The sequence below is a fragment of the Notamacropus eugenii genome, chromosome X (genome assembly GCF_028372415.1).
Source record: "Notamacropus eugenii isolate mMacEug1 chromosome X, mMacEug1.pri_v2, whole genome shotgun sequence".
Taxonomy (NCBI): domain Eukaryota; kingdom Metazoa; phylum Chordata; class Mammalia; order Diprotodontia; family Macropodidae; genus Notamacropus; species Notamacropus eugenii.
This window is the reverse complement of record NC_092879.1, coordinates 5,833,799-5,853,869: the sequence shown is the minus strand read 5'-3', so window position 1 is coordinate 5,853,869 and position 20,071 is coordinate 5,833,799. Positions and strand designations below refer to the sequence as shown.

The 20,071-nt window shown below is 36.8% G+C and overlaps 1 long non-coding RNA gene across 7 annotated transcripts; it reads right to left on the bottom strand.

The window, feature by feature from the left end:
* Positions 1-722: 722 nt before the first annotated feature.
* Positions 723-19,752, bottom strand: LOC140515941 (uncharacterized). Of its 7 annotated transcripts, none has more exons than XR_011971192.1 (8): positions 18,871-19,752; positions 16,364-16,548; positions 14,217-14,275; positions 10,845-13,012; positions 7,107-7,170; positions 6,208-6,312; positions 3,210-3,277; positions 723-2,312 (listed from the first exon to the last, which is right to left on the bottom strand). It is a non-coding gene; the product is annotated as an uncharacterized lncRNA (long non-coding RNA). The 7 variants fall into 7 exon arrangements; XR_011971197.1 differs by having other exon boundaries at positions 6,208-6,240; XR_011971191.1 differs by having other exon boundaries at positions 7,107-13,012.
* Between the last annotated feature and the right edge of the window lie 319 nt (positions 19,753-20,071).

The window sequence follows — 20,071 nt, the reverse complement described above, 5'->3', positions numbered from 1 at the left end:
GAAAAGGGGGGAAGTGGGAGGGGAAAAATAAAGTTTAGTCTTCTCACATTTGGCTTAAGGAGGGAATAACATGAACACTCAATTTGGTATGAAAATCTATCTTGCACTACATCAAAGCAGGGGAGAAGGGGATAAGTGGATTGGGGGATGATTGAAGGGAAGGTAAATGGGAGGAAGGAGTAATTAGAAGTAAGCACTTTTGGGGAGAGACAAGGTCAAAAGAGAGAATAGAATAAATGGTTGGCAGGACAGGATGGAGGAAAATATAGTAGAGAATAGAACAAATGGTTGGCAGGACAGGATGGAGGATAATATAGTTAGCATACACAACATGATTATTATGGAAGCCTTCTGCAAAATTACACATATACAACCTATTTTGAATTGCTTACCTTCTCAGTGAGGTTGGGGGGGAGGGAGAAAGGGAGAAAAGTTGAAATTCAAAGTTTTAGGAAGGAAGACTGAGAACTGTTTTTGCATGCTACCTGGAGATAAGAAATACAGGCAATGGGGTATAGAAATATATCTTACCCTATTAGAAAACAGAGAAGATGGGGATAAGGGAAGGGAAGGTAGAAGAGAGGGCAGATTGGGAGAAGGGGTATTCACAACGCATATTATTTGGGGTGGCAAGAGGGAAGAGATGGGGAGAAAATGTGAAACTCCTAATTTTGTGGAAATGAATGTTAAAAACTAAAAATAAATAAGCAACAACAAAAAAATAAAAGCCAAAAAACATGTTTTAAAGCAAAATTCATTAGAAGAAATCAATATACTGAAAATGTCTGAAAATAAATACATGTAACAATCCCTGCAACCTGTCACTTCTGGAAAGTAAGGGTAAGACATGTTTTCTTCCCCTTTAGAAGGGACATACTCATTGAGTTTTGTTTTACTCATACAGAATTATTCTCCATCATTATTATATACTTTTATCTGAGGGCAAGGACTGTTTCATTTTTGTCTTTGAATTCCTAGTACACAGTACATATCTAGTACAAAAATATTTTTGGCTTGTTTATTGTCATTGAAGATTATGTCACAATCATTTGGTAACATCTGGTGGTCAAAAAAAAAAATTAGATATTTAAGAGCAACACATCACAGTCTTCTGGGACATCTAGTGGTCCAGTTCGACATTACATAATTAAAAAAAATTTAAAGCCATCTTTTGGACAGAGACAATACTGGATTGTAATGAAAATTTTAGGCCAGGGAGGAATATATTACACAATTGAAATCCTTGCCTTATGACCTATGCAGATATTGAACTTTTATTCTGAAAAGAGTAATGAATTCCTTCAGTTTCAATATGAGTTCATCAACATAAAAATTATCTATTAAACTCTTCCTCATATCAAAAGTAATATAATACAGGGTAAGACATCATAGCATTGATCTGATTTTAGCTTTCCTTGTAGTTAGATGGATAAATCTTAATTTTCCCCAATCAAAGGAATCAAAATTTTTGAGGAAAGAAATGTAAAATATAAAAGAACCTATTTTTGCTTGAAAGGAAATTTATAAAAGAAATATCATGATTGGCTGACACTTAACTGGTGTGAAATCAGGCATTCAGGTAAATATTTGCCCAGAATACCAGGGCTTGCTGTTGTTCATTTGCTCATTGATGTCCAACTATTTGTGATGCCATGGACGTCACTTGGGGTTTACTTGGAAAAGATACTGGAGTGATTTGCTATTTCCTGGCCCCAAACCAGAGAGCATGGATATCCTTGTAATCATTGCCTTCAGGAGTAGGCCTTGAATTCCAACTCTCAAACAACTAGGGGAGCTTACAACTCTTTAGAGTGTAAACAGAATGTCATCTAGGAGAATTCTAGCCCTGAAGCATAAAGTCTATGCCCTTGCATTCCCACATTGTGGTGTGGGGTAACCCAATTCATGAAAGAGAAGAACTGCCAGACTAGTCTGTGCATATATGGATTTCTTTGTCCAGGTTGCTGTACGTGGTTGAGTCTCAGGGTTAATTTTCACCTCTCAAGAGCACCTCATCTCCAAAGGTATTTAAGCATTCAGTTATCTCCATGGTTTTCTCTTTCATTATAGAGAGAGAACACTGACCATCAGTTTACTGATTATCAGCTAATTAATATACTGATCATTAGGTCTCTTTGCCCTTGAAGTACCTGTTCCCATACAGCTGATACATTCCATTCAGAATAAAGGCATCTTTCCCCTTTCAGACACTCCAGCATCCTCAAAAGTGTGGTGTTTATCTTCAGTCTTCAGTCACTCTCTAGCCAGTCATTCTTTTAAGTCCTTCAATGTGTCCACAGGACAACAGGATCCTAGAAATGGAAATAGGAAGCACCTTAGATATCATCTAGCACAATTCTCTAATTTACAAAGTTTATTTACCCAAGGCCATGCATAAGATTTTAGATTGAGAAATGCAAGGATTATCAGAAGTTATCTACCTAAATTATTCAATTTACAGATGAGGAAACTGAAGCCCTAAAAGGTGTCACTTGCTTAAAGTCAAACACAGTAATAGAGATCTGGTGCTGAAAGGGATCTCAGAGGTGATGTAATGAAATTTTGCTCATCTGGGAACTGAAACCCAGAGGCTTTAAGTGACTTGCTCAGAGTTACACAGGTAATCAGTGAGAGAAGCACTATTTGATCCCAGCCTCTTTGACTGCAAATGCAAATTCCTTCCATTCTATCACAAAGTGACCCAGTTGCCACTCTCCACTTTTTTCTGTTTCCTGATAAGGAGTGTTGTTATCAAAAAACAATGTCTAATTTAGTGACTCTAAGTGCAGGTAAATGGGAAGGAGAAGAAAAGAGCAAAGCCATTTATTTCTGAGAGGCAGGTTGAGGCACTTCTCAGGGAGTGCTGTTCCCTTACACCTCACCTGTCTCATTCTGTACCTTTCTCTGTCTGCAGAGTCTAGCTGTATGCTGGACAAGCCACAAGGGCTCAACAAATGGGGTTTTTCTAGAGTGAACTGACTTTGGCTTTTAAAAGTCAATGAACTAGGATATGATAACTCAGATTTTCTTTGATTATCAACTAATCAATCCTTTCTGAATATTTTTTGAGTCTAAGAATTCTTTGGTAATTGTTCAACTATTTTCATAGACACAGTTATTGAAAATTTCTTAATCTGTGCCTGCAAGAAATTTCCATTAGCTGTTTTCTAAGTATAGCAGACTCACTGCCATTAGCTCTGTAGAGTTACCTGGTTACCTGGCAGAAAGGGGCAATTGGTCTCATGTCTTCCATTATTCTTTTTCCTTAGCACAGTAGCTGTAGAAAGAAGATTTTATGAGAAAAGATGACCCTGGACCCAGGCTTCATAAATAGTTTGTCTTTTTTGCTCTTTGATGACAATACTTGATGTATTGATATCTATTGAAATCCTCAGATAAGTGGATCTCGGTGATAAGGAGATGATGCATTCTTATCACATTCCATTAGACAGCAATTTTTCCTGAGAACCATAGGATGGTAAAACTATATTGTCACCTCATGTCCTCTCTGACGCATAAGTGAGTATAATTGGACTTAATTGTTTCTATAATGGCATGCCTAGAGAAGATTTATAACATCTTTGGTGCTGAAATGATTTTTGTTTCTGTTTCTATCTCGTTAAATAAGCTGCTGTCTAAATCTTTTCACATCTCTCAAATCAGCAAGAGGTAAAGTTAGAGTAAAGGAAGTGACACTTTCAAGATAGAATATTATGTAGACAGGAAGGTAAAGAATTCAATTCAGGCCAGTGAAGATCTACTGAGTCCTTAATAGAGGAATGTTTCAATTGAGAGGAAGTTATTTTTCCTTCTAACATCAAAACTTTCAAATCATTCCTTATACCTTTAGTCTTAGACCTTCTAGAGATATGAATACAGCCAAATGAGATGAAGGAATAAGAGGCAGCAGGGCACAATGGATCCAACAGTGACTTTCAAGACAGGAAAACTCAAGTTCAAATTCTGCCTCAGGCAGGTACTAGCTGTATGTTCTTAGAAAAATCACTTGAGGTGCTCAGATTCAATCCAGCTTTGACTTCTCTAGGTGAGATTCTAACTGGCCCACTTGTCGACGTCTAACAAATGGCAAGACTCCTTAAGAGTCAATCCAATAGTGGGACGGAGACAAGACAGTAGAGTAGAAAATCGAACCTGTAGAACCCCCCCCCCCCATAGCCCATAAAATACCTGTAAAAATTACTCCAAATAAATCCTACAGCAGCAGAAGCCACAAAAGGATAGAGTGAAAGATATTTCCAGCCCAAGACAGCCTGGAAAGCCAAGAGGAAAGATCTATCTCAACAGGCATAGAGCAGAGTGCAGCCCAGCACGAACTACACAGCACAGCAGGGACAGGATCAGAACAGGCTTCAGGGTCCCACCAGCAACAGCACTTCCCAGATTGCTCAATCCACAAACGTGAAAGACAGCTTCAAAGGTCAGTGAGAAAGCTCTTTCACCTGAGTGAGAAGGGAACATGACCTGGACTTGCCAGCAGCAGCCACTGTAATGGCAGTGCCCATTTTTTTCTGCTCTCCACTCAAACACCCTAGGGGAATTGAGCTGCTGATCTGAATCTCAGCCCTGAGTGTCTCTCCTGGGTTGTGGAAGAATGCTGGCAGTGGAGCTGGAGGATGGCTCTAGAGAGGGAAATCTGCTGGCAGATCCTGGACAGAACAGAGTGCTTCTGGTTGCTTCGAGATAAGAGAGCAGGCCAAGAGAGAAGTAAAATCATCTCCCTTGACTGTGCCACCTTGGAGGAACTGGGAACTTACAAGTACCCAGAGTATACCCTCCTCTTGACAAAAGACTCAAAAGTCAAGTCACTGACTGAGAAAATGCTCAAAAAGGGGAAAAACTGAGACTATAGAAGGTTTTGATGAACAGATATTTTCTTCCATCTTTTCAGATGAGGAAAAATAGTGCATGCCATCAGAGAAATATCTAAAAGTCAAAGATTCCGCATCAAAAACCTCCAAAATAAGCATGCAATGGTCTCAGGCCATGGAAGAGCACAAAAAAGATTTTGAAAATCAAGTAAGAGAGGTGGAAGAAAAATTGGGAAGAGAAATGAGAGCAATGCAAGAAAATCATGAAAAGTGAATCAACAGATTGCTAAAGGAGAACCAAAAATGCCAAAGAAAATAACACCTTCAAAAATAGGGTAACTCGATGGCAAAAGAGGTCCAAAAAGCCAATGAAAAGAATGCTTTAAAAAGCAGAATTAGCCACAACAAAAGGAGGTTGAAAAGCTCACCGAAGAAAATACTTCTTTAAAAATCAAAATGGAGCAGATGGAAGCCAATGACTTTATGAGAAACCAAGAAATCACAAAACAAAACCAAAGGAATAAAAAAATAGAAGATAATGTGAAGTATCTCATGGGAAAAACTGACATGGAAAATAGATACAGGAGAGACAATTCAAAAATTATGGGACTACCTGAAAGCCATGATCAAAAAAAGAGCCTAGACATCATCTTTCATGAAATTATCAAGGAAAACTGCCCTGAGATTCTAGAGCCAAAGGACAAAATAAGTATTCAAGGAATCCACAGAACACCGCATGAAAGAGATCCAAAAAGAGAAACTCCTAGGAACATTGTGGCCAAATTCCAGAGTTCCCAGGTCAAGGAGAAAATATTGCAAGCAGCTAGGAAGAAACAATTCAAGTATTGTGGAAATACAATCAGGATAACACAAGATCTAGCAGCTTCTACATTAAGGGATCGAAGGGCATGGAATAGGATATTCCAGAAGTCAAAGGAACTAGGACTAAAACCAAGAATCACCTACCCAGCAAAACTGAGTATAATACTTCAGGGGAAAAATTGGTCTTTCAATGCAATAGAGGACTTTCAAGCATTCTTGATGAAAAGACCAGAGCTGAAAAGAAAATTCACCTGGGTGCTTGAATTCAGTAACTGTACCCTTTTTGGCAGCAAGAATGAAATTATGCCATTACTAACATTCAACTTCAACATAAACTTCTTAGAAACATTTTATAAACAGAAGATTCAAAGACTATCCAAAATAGCTTGCAATGGAATCTGTATTAAATATTTTATCAATGATATTTGCAAAGAAAAGTATCATAAATTCACCAAAGACTGACAATGAAGAAAATAAAGGTGGCTGGGGATATAAAAAATGTAACTATTTACAATCCCTTGAAAATGTTTGAATACATTATGTAAGTAATTAATACCTTTATTTCCACAGTTTTTCTTAGCTGCAGATTCTGTAAATCAGAAAACATTATTTTCTTAGTACATCCTATTATTTCTGTGGTGATTCCAAGTTGATAATCATCCTGTTTAGAAATAGAAAGTTACAAACTTAAAAGGTTTGATTCTCATGCTATAATGCATGGAGCAAAAATTCCCAGAATTCTTAAACGCAGTGTTACTGCTCAGACTTGAGAAATATTAAATCCTACGGACCAAAGCATATACTCCTTACTTTCATTCTACTCTGAATATTCAGCAAATACTTTAAAGGAAATATATGACGTTGCCCAGTCAAAAAATACTCTAAACTCCTAGTAAATAAAATAATTTATTGCATGCTTCCTTTTTAATACATGGCAATATATATTAATAGTATGTTAACACGTACTTTTCAGAGGTAGATGAAAGCTTCATAATCATATAGGGGGCAAGTAAAGTAGGCTGCAGAGAAATCTACAGTTAAGAGGAGATGAGTCACAGTGGAACGTAGATAGGTTAAATAATTTGTTCAGGCTACATTTGCAGTGATTTTTAATGATCTAGCCCACGTATTAACAAAGAATTGGCATCAAGCGACTCTCCTCCTATATATTTGTCAAGAGGTCAGAACTCACAATTGGAAGGCATACATAAAGAATTCCTTTGGAGAGAAGGAAAGATTCTTACAAGACAGCTTTAAACATACTTTACAAATGATTTCTGCCAACATTTGGCTCTACTCTTAATATTGTATATAATGGTGTATCAATTCTCCAACAAAATTATTAAAAAGTCCAAGGAGGCAAAGTACATTGATGATAATAAAGTTGCTTACTCTTACTTCAGTAAAAACTTTGTCCACATTCTAAATCTAAAAGTAAGTAGAAATGTGTTATACCTCTTTATTTATTTCCATTTTCTTTCTTTCACAAGATAATTTTGTATCTTCAGGTTTAGGGAAACTGCAACACAGCAAATGGTCAAAATATTAATACTACAGAATTAAAGAAGCAATTAAAAAACAATTATCCTTAACAACCAAAATAGCTTAATCTTTCTACAGAAAAATGTAACAATAAAGTAAAATATTAGCTCTATGTTAGGAACAAAATGAAGCATGGCTGGATATCCAAAATTTTCCCTGAGTGCTGACTGATAATAAAGGTATTATTATGGTTCTCCCTAATACTACTTAAACAAATGTTGAAAATTACACTGTATTAAAACTGATAATTCCCCAATTGATAAATGGTGAAAGGATATGAACAGGCAATTTTCAGAGGAAGAAATTAAAGATATCTATAATCACATGAAAAAATGCTCTAAATCACTTTAGATTAGAGAGATGCAAATCAAAACAACTCTGAGGCACCACATCACACCTATTAGATTGGCAAACATGACAGAACAGGAAAATGATAAATGTTGGAGAGGATGTGGGAGAGTTGGAACACTAATTCATTGTTGGTGGAGCTGTGAGCTAATCCAACCATTCTGGGGAGCGATTTGGAACTATGCCTAAAGGGCTACAAAAATGTGCATACCCTTTGACCCAGCAATATCGCTTCTAGGATTGTGTCCCCAGGAGATCATAAAAATGGAGAGGGTCCCACAGGTACAAAAATATTTATAGTAGCACTCTTTGTGGTGGACAAAAACTGGAAATCAAGGGGATGCTCATCAATTGGGATGGCTGAATAAATTATGGTATATGAATGTAATGGAGTACTATTGCACCATAAGAAATGATGAACAAGAAGACTTCAGAGAGGCCTGGAAGGACTTACATGATCTGATGCTGAGCAAAAGGAGCAGAACCAGGGGAACTTTGTGCACAGCAACGATCACAGTGTGCGAGAGTTTTTTCTGGTAAACCTGGAGCTTCGTAACAACGCCAGAACTTAAAAAAAAAAATTCCCAATGGTCTTCTAAGGCAAAATGCCTTCCACACTCAGAGAAAGAACTACGGAACTCATGTGCAGAATCTAGTAGATCATTGGTGTGTGTGTGTGTGTGTGTGTGTGTTTGTGTATTATGTTTTGATTTGTTATATGATTTTTTCCATTTATCTTAGTTCGTCGACACAGCATGACTATAGTGAAAACGTATTCAATAGGAAAGTATGTGTAGATCCTATACAGAATTGTATGCTGTCTTGGAGAGGGAGGGGAGTGGTGGCAGGTAGGTAGGGGGGAAAAAATCTAAGTTTTATAGTAGTGATTCTAGGACATTAAAAATAAGAAAAAAAGAAAAAAAAGAAAAAACTGATAAGGCACATTTTAATTGATTTATTTACCTACTATTTATTATGTCACACCTGTAAACCATCATACTAGGTGCTAGGAGAAATAAAATCTAAATAAGACATATTCTCTTTCTTCATGGAGTTTCTAATTCAGGAGAAGCCTTGCACTTTTGTTGAAATGAATGACAGGCAGACGAATAATATGCAATACAATAAGCATAGTGAAGGCTATAATAAGTGTACAAGAGAACTTCAATGTGAGAAGGAAAGATAATTTCTGAAGGGGAGGAGAGTGAAATCATTCAAAGTCTTCCTGGAAAAAGTATTATTAAATCTGGGCTTTGAAGGACAGGCAAAATCACAAGGACAGAGACAGAACACAAAGCAATTTTCAAGTAGAGAATGCCTTGAACACAGTCACAAAAAGGGATGGAAAGTCCTGATCATGTGCAAGGAAGAGCAAATAGATCAATGAGTAAAAGAACTGCACAAGTAAAAGGGAGAAGCTATAAAGTAAAAACGAGAGGGGTGAAGGCAACCTGAAATGTGTATTTGATAGGTTGTAGAGAGTCACTGGAGTGATCTGAGCAAAAGAGTGGCATGTGCACGGTGTAGAGTGAGACTATTCTGACAGCAACATGAAAAAGAAATGACAGGGGAAAGACTGCAGGTGATTGTGTGTGTGTGTGAGAGAGAGAGAGAGTGTGCATGTACATGTGCATATTTAAACTAGGCTGCTATAAATGAAAAGAGCAAAAAACAAAAACCTAACAACCTGACAGATCTGAAACATGCTGGACCTAGAAACTACTGGACTTGAAAATTGATTAGACATGAGAACTGAGGGAAAGGGGAGTCAAACCAAACGTCAGTTTTGTGCTGAAGGGAGTGAGTAGGGAAGCTAGGTGGCATGCAGGATAGAGCACCAGCCTGGACTTAAGAAGACTCATCTTCCTGCATTCTAATCAGACACATACAGAACTGAGATTCCTTTCAGCTTCGGCCCAGCTGTTTCACTAGTACTAGGAACTACTTGTAGGTGTCCTCCACTCTTCCCCAGCAGTGTATTGGACACTTCCTGACCAGAGGGGCTCATCATCCAATGTCCTTTCTTTTATCATTTTAGTACTGTCTCTGGGGTTTTATTGGCAAAGACAATGGAGTAGTTTGCTATTTATTTCTATTTATTTCTTTGCTATAAAAGGATCACCTTTTGTCAGAACACTATGACCTGTCCATCTTGGGTAACCTGCAAGGCATAACTCATTGAACTACACAAGTCTCTTTGCAAAAACAAGGCAGTGATACAGTGGGAACCTCCCATGAACAGAATGGGTAAAGGACTGAGACACAGTAATGCTTAATGCATTCTATAACTATGGGAAATAAGCACCTGAGTCAGATCAGAAGCAGAGCTTGATTATACAGTACCTGGACTAACAGCTTCTAGAGGTATCAACTGGGGAGATGGAAGGAGTACTCGTTTCTCTTGCCCCCTCCAATGTTTCTCTGTCCTAGCTGAATGACTCTTCAGCCCTCCAAAATGAGATCCTAGGACTCACAACTCGTGCCCCTAATCCTTTCATCACCTGAGTAAAAGGAGAAGTGTTCAGAAGAAAATTTTCTACTTGAAGAAATGCTTGAAAGAACTGAGGGAGAGGGTGAAGCCATCAGAGACCTATACTGAGTAGTTCTTAAAAATTCCTTTCTGAATCTTTTTTGTATGATGAACATGTGTGTGAGTCCAGTGTAGAATAGTATGAAATACAGAAAGCTGGTCATAATGAAAAGAATTTCTCAGATACAGGGTAGGGGCAAAGACCTACAGAGATTCCCATAATTCTGATATTCTATTTTCATTTCCTAGCTCAATTTTGAAAAATGGTCAGCATCACAGTCTTATGAGAAAGACCAATGGGAAAGGAGAGCAGCCTACGAACTTCTAGGCAAGCACCCTCTAATGAGAAGAAGAGATACTGTAACCTTGGGAAAAGTCAGTGCAAACACAACAAATAAGACAAGCTCTGATGTAGCGAAGGGGTTGGTGGCCTTAGGGCAATGCCACCTCCTGTCTGAAAAGTATTCCATTCTAGTTAATGGATAAAAATCTCTGAAGAAGGCAGAAAGCATGGACATCAGCTAGAAATGATCAGGTTAAGATTTAGCAGCACCACCAAATGGACATATCATCTACATCACCTTGCACAAGGTGTAAGATAAAAGGAAAAAAAAAAGGCAATTAACCCAAAGAAAAAGATAAATAGTATATGGAACTTCAAAATATTAATCTCTTTAACAGTAAAACTCTAATAAAACTGGTGTTTATAAATATCATGCATAGCTACATATTGATCTTTCAGAGTTTTAACTCTAAAAATCTCTTTTACTCACTTTTATTTAATAGGTTTGCACAAAATGCTGTGTGCAGACCAGTCTCTTCTTTGGCATGCTACACAGCAGAAGTATGTTTACCTGCACTGTGAACATCTCAGGGATCCTAAACAATATAAAAATAGTTTGCTACTACGTTGTTTCAAATTAAAATCCAAAATTTTAATCAATTAGAATTTACAGTTTTTTCAGTAACATCTTGTCAGACAATCAGTCCTCAACTCCCTAAGATGAAAGTCTAAAGAGAACGATGCTATTCTATGGTATTACCTATGCCAACAATTTGTGTCAGGATTAAATATTAATATATTGTGACAAAGGAGCTCAACTAATCATCCCCCAACTGTGAAAACCATGCTCACCTTAAAGAAAGCACAATAGCTGTTGAGAAATCAAGAAAGCTTTTCTTAATCTTTAGGTTCACTCCCCCTGAATGGACAAGCAGCTTCCCAAGTAAGGTTACAGGAAGATTACAATTTGTTCAGACCAATGGAAGCTTCTTATACTGTCCCGAATTTTGGATCTCCCGCTACACCATCTATTGCTACATGACTTCATGTTCTCCTCTCTGATAGGCTTTCCCTCAAATACCTCATCAATCGTGACCACAAGTTTCTGACCTTTACTCTGACCATGCTAGTTCTCAACTCAGATTAACCTGTGGAAACAGAATTCCTTCCTCTGTTTCCTACACTATTAAAAGTTTAATTCATTAATGTACTAACTTCAAAGTTTATTCTGCAGAAGTACTGACTGATCCATATTAGACGATTCAAAAACGCATTAATTAAGAATATCAGAATTATTTCATTAGGTCAAACCCCTATGGTCACTCTAACCTCATGTTCTGTTTCAGTAGCAACAAGACATGTTGTGTGTTCTTGTAGAGAGAGAGCAGTGGGGGAGCTTGGCTGCTTGAAAATCAGCAGATCTACTACTTTTCTTTGTTCTGAAAAGGCTTCTTCCTACATAACAAAAACAACTGCAAGGCCAGCTCTCCTCCACAAAGAACAAGGATGAGAGCCATAAACCCACCTGTATTATTGAATAAATTAGGAGTAGTTGTGGCAGTTGCAGCTGCAGCAACCAGAAATAACAGAGAAATTGGAAGAGTCACCCCCGCACCCCCAAAGTACTAAGAAAGAGAGCTGTTGGCCCATTAAATTGTCCTCCAGGACAACCTATAGGCAAAATCTATGTAATTAGAATAACCTGGATTTAAAGCCAGGTCCTCTCATTCCAATTCTAGCTGTCTGGATATTATGTTGTCTATTACAGCAGTTAAACCCCCACTTTTTCTGTCAATTTTGTTTCTGCCTAAAATGCATCACAAGACAGACAAATTTTTATTAAAAACAAACAAACAAACAAACTTTTGCTTTGCCATTATATTAGAACCCACATTGAGTTAAATTTACATGATTTTCTTTTCTGAAAGATTAGTGTTGCACTGTTTATGTAGTTTCAGGAATACCTAAATATACACCTTCAACATATCAAGAGTCCCCAAAGGAGATGACACACTTACCATACAGCTTGCACCTATGGGAAGCAGTTGAAAGATTAATGGGTTAAATAGTTTGGAATAATACTTTAGAGAGAAAGAATTCTCATTCACATTCTGTAGCATTTTTGGTTTTGCAGGAGACAAGTGAGCACTAATCTTCTATAAAGAAAAGAGAGCAGTATTAAAATCTGGATAATTTTCAAAAGGGGATAGGAATTAGACTTGTGGTAGAGGGACTTCCCAGATAAGGAAACTCTCTTTTCTTGTCTGCAATTTATACATACTAATCTTTTTAAATCAAAATTCTCTTTAACAGCTTGATGAAGTCTCTGGACCTCTTCTCAGAATGTTTTTAAGTACATAAAATAAAATACAAAGAAATAGAAAAGAAACCAATTATATTGAAATAAAAACATAGCCTCCCCTCCAGTCTAAGTGTATGCTCCCTAAAAATCTATCTATGGGTTCAAGGGGCAGCTAGATAGGTGCAGTGGATAGAGCACCAGTGCAGGAGTCAGGAGGACCTGAATTCAAATCTCACCTCAGACACTGGACACTCACTAGCTGTGTGACCTTGGGCAAGTCACTTAACCCGAATTGCTTCATCCTGGGTCATCTCCAGTCATCCTGATGAATATCTGGTCACTGGATTCAGATGGCTCTGGAGGAGAAGTGAGGCTGGTGACCTCCACAGCCCTCCCTCACTCAAAAACAAAGTCAAGTGCAAGTCATGTCATTATTTCTCTGATTCCATGGTCTTCTTTGGCAAAGAAGGAAGAGCACACACACACATCTATGGGTTCATGGCCCCCAGGTTGAGAACTCATCTTGAAAGCAGCCCAATGAACTGAAAGGTGAAGAGTCTAGAGTCCTACAGCCTATGGCACAGGTGGTGATGAGGGCTGGAAAGGGGGTGTGAGACTCCCACAAAGACTGGGGTACCAGAGGCTGGTCGTCGGGAGAAGAATTCACGAACTAAAGCATTGTTGAAGTCAAGGTAAATATTTATTATGTTTTTCAGTAGGCAATTGTTCTTAGGGAACCTGAAACCTTAAAGGGGTACAGGGAAAGTTTATATAGGATATTCTATAGTGTCACTTGTGCCAAATGTGGTAACTAGGTGTTTTGGGGTGGATTTAGGGAGTGGTTAAGGAGTGGTCAGTTCTTAAAGGAACATGCCCTTTTGGTATCTACTGCCCAGGTATTTTACCCCAAATTTATCTGGAAATAGCCCAAGAGGGGGCTACCTAGAGGTGTAGTTTTAGGCCTGAAATGTCACTAAGTCAGCCAATGATCAGGGCTTAACCAGGAAAAATCAGGCTTCTCTTGTCAATGTCTTGTTACACAAGATTAATGTAAGGGAATATAGGTAAGTCTATGTCTAGAATACATATGATTGGTCAGTGAGTAGTAAATGTCATTATGACCCAGTGCACAGCCTATTCAGCCAGTACACAACTGGTTAAGCCTAATGAGTTCTATACGTGTTTCCGGTTACTATAGCAGAAAGGGAGATAATGGTTGTTGCTAGGGCTGGCTGTGTCTTTGGGCTGGGGAGAAACTGCCTGAGATAATATTTTGAGACTAGAGAGAAATGTGATTTTTAAAGAGAAATGTGATTTTAGAATTGGAGCCCAAGTACATGTACCCAAGCACCCCATCAGTGGGACTTGAATCCAGGTATTCTCTCCAACATCAGTTCTCAATTCACTATGCCATGATACTTTTGACCAGATAAAAGACTAGTAAATTGAATCTAAACATGATTATTCCAATTTAAGGAATTACTACCTCCAACGCAATATTAGATTTTTAACCAAAAAAAAAGAAACAATAATAATAATAAAAAAACCTTGATAACTCACAGTGTTCAGTTCTTTAGTTGGAAAATTGTTTCCAATGTTTAATGTTGCTACTGAGTTTCCTGGGGAAGAAAAAATAATACTTTTATATAGTCTTCTCTAATAAAACAAAAAAATGCTTAAATTCATTTAAATGAAAACCTGATGCACACTATTCAAGAATGCCTTTTTAAATCTAAGAAACAATTACTTATTATAAATGTTTAAATTAAAAAGCTCCACTAGAGCAGTAACTGTATTTACCTAATTTTTGCATCTCCAGCTGCAGTGTTCTGTACATACACATAACAGATATGTAAATGTGGGTATAAAGTGGTAAGTATAAAATAAGCAATGGTCCCAATTTTCTATAGAATGAATATAGTCTAACAGTATTTTTACTCACAAAACTCGTCTCTGAAAAAAAAATTATTTCACTAACAAAAAAGGCTTTACTAGAGAAATACAAAGGAAAAGTTATTTTATAGATTGAAACCTCAGTTATTTTAATGTACGTGTGACTTCATAAGAGTAGATACTCCTTTTACTGCTACAAGTCACAATCTGTGTGATTCCTATACGTCTTTCTGTAAATCCTCCATAGGGGATCTACCGAAAGTATGGAAACCAACTTCTGAATCTTAAGTATCTTATGGACACTGGTATAGCATTCAGACTGACAGACTTCTTTCCTGCTTTTATGAATATCCTGCTTCTCCTTTTCTTGTGTATTTGTCCTTGATGACCCTTTTATACTACTTCTGGCACAGGAATTATGGTTAATTTGCAGAAGAACTTTTCTACCTATTATGTATCTTTCCATTGCTCTTAGGGTCATGAATAATTTTAATACTTCTGAGATCAGTATTTGACAATCTGCAGTCAAAATGTATCGAGACGGGAACAAAACGATAGGCTTTTGCAGTAGTTAGTAGTTATGTTCAAAGAAAGTGCTATGTAACTTCTCAAATGCAATCCAACTCTAGTTCCTCTACAATCCATCCACAGTTTCTGTGCAAAATACAAATGAACTAACAGACTTCCCATGCATATATGCCATAGTAGAAGACACATTCTTCAACTGTTTCCCATGAGGAAGTCACTCAGTCTCTTTCTAAAGGTGTGGCTCTCACTGAGGTGGCCCTGTGGTCTTCAAGGGTTCAAGGTAAAGTATAAAATAACAAGGGCAAATAAGATTACTTGAAGAAACAGCTTGTCAATGGGCAAAACCTCTTCTATTTGAACTTTGTATGGAGTACATCCCAAGAATGCAGACATTAGAAGAACATACAACTCTCTGTTTTATTTCTCATTTAATATTGAAATCAGTAGCCATGATAAAACATTAGCTAACACTTACGTAGCTCTTTATCAATATTATTTCATTCAATCCTCACAGCAACCAAGTGAATTAAAACCATTATTATTTGCATTCTACAGATAACGAAAGTGAGGCTAAGAGAAGTTAAGTGATTTGCCTTGGGTCACACAGTTAATAAGTGTTTAAGGCAGGATAGGTAGACTCTACCTAAAGTATTCTATACTCTATGTTGTAGGTCATTTGTGTTTTGTCCTTTGTTCTCAAAAAGGAGCATGACTTCAAGATGATATGACTAGCATTTGACTTGGATTTGAGTGAGAGAGGGCTGTGCAAAGTCATCAGTCTCACTTTCTCCTCCATGGTCATCTGGGTCCAGGGGCCAGATATTCATCAGGAGAACTGGAGATGGCCCAGGATACAATGTGAGAATCTGGCCATTTTAGGATAAGATTTACTAGATTCTCATCTTGATTGACCTACACCCATTCAAAGAAGAGGTTTCTTTAAGTACTTGCTCAAGGGATGACCTCTTTTATTAAAAGAAAAAACAAACAAACTGGGAGAGGAGGATCCTCAGGGTTCCTGGGTAAAAGAGAAACAAATACTATTTAGTAATTGCATTCACTCTGTGCTAGGTGGGTGGGGACCTGGTGTATCAATTTATGAGCTCCAGAGTGAATTTGACTTAAGGCTTGTTCTTTGAGCAAGAAATGCAGCCAGGAAACCCAAAGGAGAAAAGGCAGTTTTTGGCTATGGAAGTGTACATTCCCTTGTGGAGGGAAGGGGTGGGGAGGGAAGGAGTGAGGAGGGGGCAAGGAGAGAAGAGGAGAGGAAAGGAGAGGCTACTCACTCACAAGTTGTGTTTGTCTTTCCTTCCAGAAGAGGATCATGACATCAAGATGATGACATGGCATAGTGAAGAACACACTGCATTTGTGATCAGGAAGGACGATATCAAAAATCTACTTCAAATACTTATTATCTGCATAACTCCACCTCAAAGTCGTGAGGATCTGTGTAAAGTGCTTTGTAAACCTGAAAATATTATATAAATGTCACCAGTTAATATCCATCATTCTCTCCACTTAATCATCTACATATGATTAAACCAAGTTCAAAGACATAGAATCTGTAATTTATTCTAAAAAGAACTTAATATTTATAAAAATCCCTTAAGGCTTTTTGCTGTACTGGATGAAATGTTCTACATAACAGACACACCAGGACTTTTTGTTTTCTACGATTTTCAGTTAACTGTATGATTAAAGTGACTTAATGTAGAACACTACTGGATTGATTATTTCCATTCTTTGTTTCATCAAAACTATTTTCGAGGTGTTTATACACCATACTCAAAAGATTTTGTAGAAATGATGAGATGATCTATTCTATTCTTCAGGAATCTCTTATCCTTTCCATTTTTCAGGAATCTTTATTTTCCTAAGATATTTTTCAAACTAGATCCCAACGTGCCTTTAAAATTGTGCTGCCTTCAATGTAGATTCCTTCTGCATATGCGGGGATCAGAACCAGCAAGTCTTCACAATTCCATTTCTTAGTTGCCACTGCATCACCTAATGTAAAATCGCTGAGATGGTGGAATCAAATATTGTGGCCCTATTATCAGTACTGATGACCATCAACTGCCAAAATTTTAGAACAGATTCATTCTAACTCATGTCTATTGATCATCTTTCCAGGTTCATTCAAATATTACCTTGGGATGTTCTGCCTTAATTAGGTCTTGCACTAAGTACTCTACAATTAAAAAGGTCAAATAGGTAGCTGCCTATAATCACATACAATATGTTCTCATCGAAATTTACTTCCTAAATGGTACTGGATTTAACTGATGCTTTAACCAAACAAACATCTCATCACAGAAAAGAAGATGAAATGACCAGCCAGTCTTTTTTTATCTGTTAAGATATAATCGTTTCCATCTTTTGAGATATTCAGCATCCCTATGCAGGGCTGGTGTCACTAATTCATTTAAATGGGCTATACAGCAACACTTCAAAAGTTTTAGGATTTCATCAGTAAATATTCTCTAGCCAATGCAGATCACAAGTCCTCTGCCCCTTAGTGGACAGACTACTTCATTGCCTTCTATGCACCCTACTTCTCATAAAAAAAGGTCAGCTCATAGTCAACTTTATCATGATGCTCCTCAACTTAACTATGCTGCTTCTATAAGATCATTCAGAGCTCATGTACTGGTAACACAATGTAATGATAATTTAAATAGGAAGATCTTTCTCATCCATTAATAGGCCCATGTGACCTGCCTGGGTCACACGGAAGTGTGAGTCACATGGAGTCTATAATGGGAGGAATTTGCTGAACAGGTGAAGCAGGAAGTAAGTCAAACTAGTCAGAGCCTGGAAGGACAGAGAAAGGACCCAACTGTCTGTGAGTGAGGGAAGGGCATTTTGCTTAAGGGAGTTTGTCTGTGGGAAGACCTGACAATGTGTATAGACTTTTTGGTTAATATGATGTATTTCTTTCTTGCTATAATGGATTTGGTTTTCTGGTGTTGGGATTTGACTTTCTGGTGTTTGAATAAATGTGAAGAGTCTGTTATATATTGCAATTCAGAACTGCGCTGGCATATTCATAGCCACCATAGGAGCTGGGAATATCACATTGGCACTACATAAAGTCTCAAAAACCCACCGTCATCATGCCAAGATGAAACACTAGTGTAGGATTGCAGTGGAAAGTTTGCATATTTGTTTCATTTCACCATTCCATAAACCTTTATTAAGTCCCTAGAATGTACAATGCACAATTTTAAGTGCTGGAGGAGATCAAAAGACAAATAAAACAGTCTCTGTCCTCAAGGGACATATGATGTCACAGAAGAAATACTAATAAATGTAATGCAAATTAATATAATGACTCATACATGAGAGAAGTAAAGTGCCAGTAGATAAAATGAAGGTGAAAACTTTTAGCTACAGGGCTTGGCAGAGATCCTGGAAGGTTTCAAGGAAGAGACATACATCAGGAACACAATAGATCAAAACACAAACCAATAGTAACATACATGTTTAAGCTACTATAATCTCACAAATAAAACTACTTCATCATCACCCTCTTCATAAAACAACTTGATTTCTGCCTACCATTACTATTTTAGCCATGAAGGTAATTCAGAGAGGTAATAGCAGATTTCTGTATCCAAACTTACCTTTAATTTCTATTTTGTTTTTAAAAGTAGTCAGTTAAAATTTCAGACTAAGAAGGTCTTACTAAGGTTCTATTACCGTCTATCACTGTATGGTTATACACATTTGACAAAAGCTGCAAAAATATCTAAAGTAAAGATAATCCGAGACTGCTATATTAAATCACCTGTTGATATTTTTGCGTCCATTTTTGGTCCAGCAGTTTCTTTGTTAATACAGTTAGAGTTAGAAGGTGCTGAACTGTTTTGACAACTAGAAAAACATAGTTTAGTTAATTCACAAAACAAAAATATTTTGGCAATTCCTACTGTTTTACTTCCATGATCTGGGCCTTTCAACTTAAAGGTGTGATATGATCGAGGGCTTCTTAATGGTTCATGTGAAGGCTTGATTTCATTCTTCTCTATATTTAATTGCTCTGTCACTTTACAAGCAGATATATCTGAATTATTTCTTGACATCTTATCGAAATGAAGTTTAAAATCATATATACCTAAGGGAAGAAAAATGTTTAAGAGACAATTCCTTAAATTATTTGTATTATAGATTATCTATGAAGTTAAATGTTTCTCTACATTGCAAATACATAGCTTCAAAGAGCATAAAAGGCAATGTTTTATTCTCTTACATTTATAGCACAAACACTTTCTGTTCATAAATAACATGAATACAACATGAAATATTTAATGCAAAAGGTATATACCTAAATTAAAATTAAGAGGGCATTTGGTCAATTATATCATGCAACTCAACATATTTTGCTACAAAATTATATCAGTAACAATATTTAAAGAAGTAGAATTCAAAACAATGGCATTACATTATGGCAAAAGGAAATAATAACATGGTAATAGTTCTCAATTTATACATATCAAACAATTCAACAGCTAAATTTATTTTGTAAAAGGTTGCGACAGAAGAAGAAATGGACAACAGTATAACAATAGTATGGGTCATTATTATAAAATTGTGAAAATAAAATGATTAAAAATAAATCAAATTTGAACTGCTTACTTAATAAGATGGAATGAATATATGTGTACACTCACATATGTGAGCAAAATGGGATATATACTTTTAAAGTACACATGAAAACTTGCAAAAAAATCACATATTAATTCAGAGCAATCATATGGAAATTTAAAAAACCCCAAAATTCTAATTAAAATATAGTATAAGCAAAAGGCAACTAAAAACAGTAAGAATTATTGTTAAAGAAAAAAATTCAGAAAAACAATTAAGATTTAAGAGACAATGACAATACCAAATATCAAAACTTATCTGGGGAAGCAAAAGCTTTCCAAGAGGAAATTTATATTGCTAAATGTCTACATTGGTAAGAAAAAAATGGGAAAAATCAATCAAGC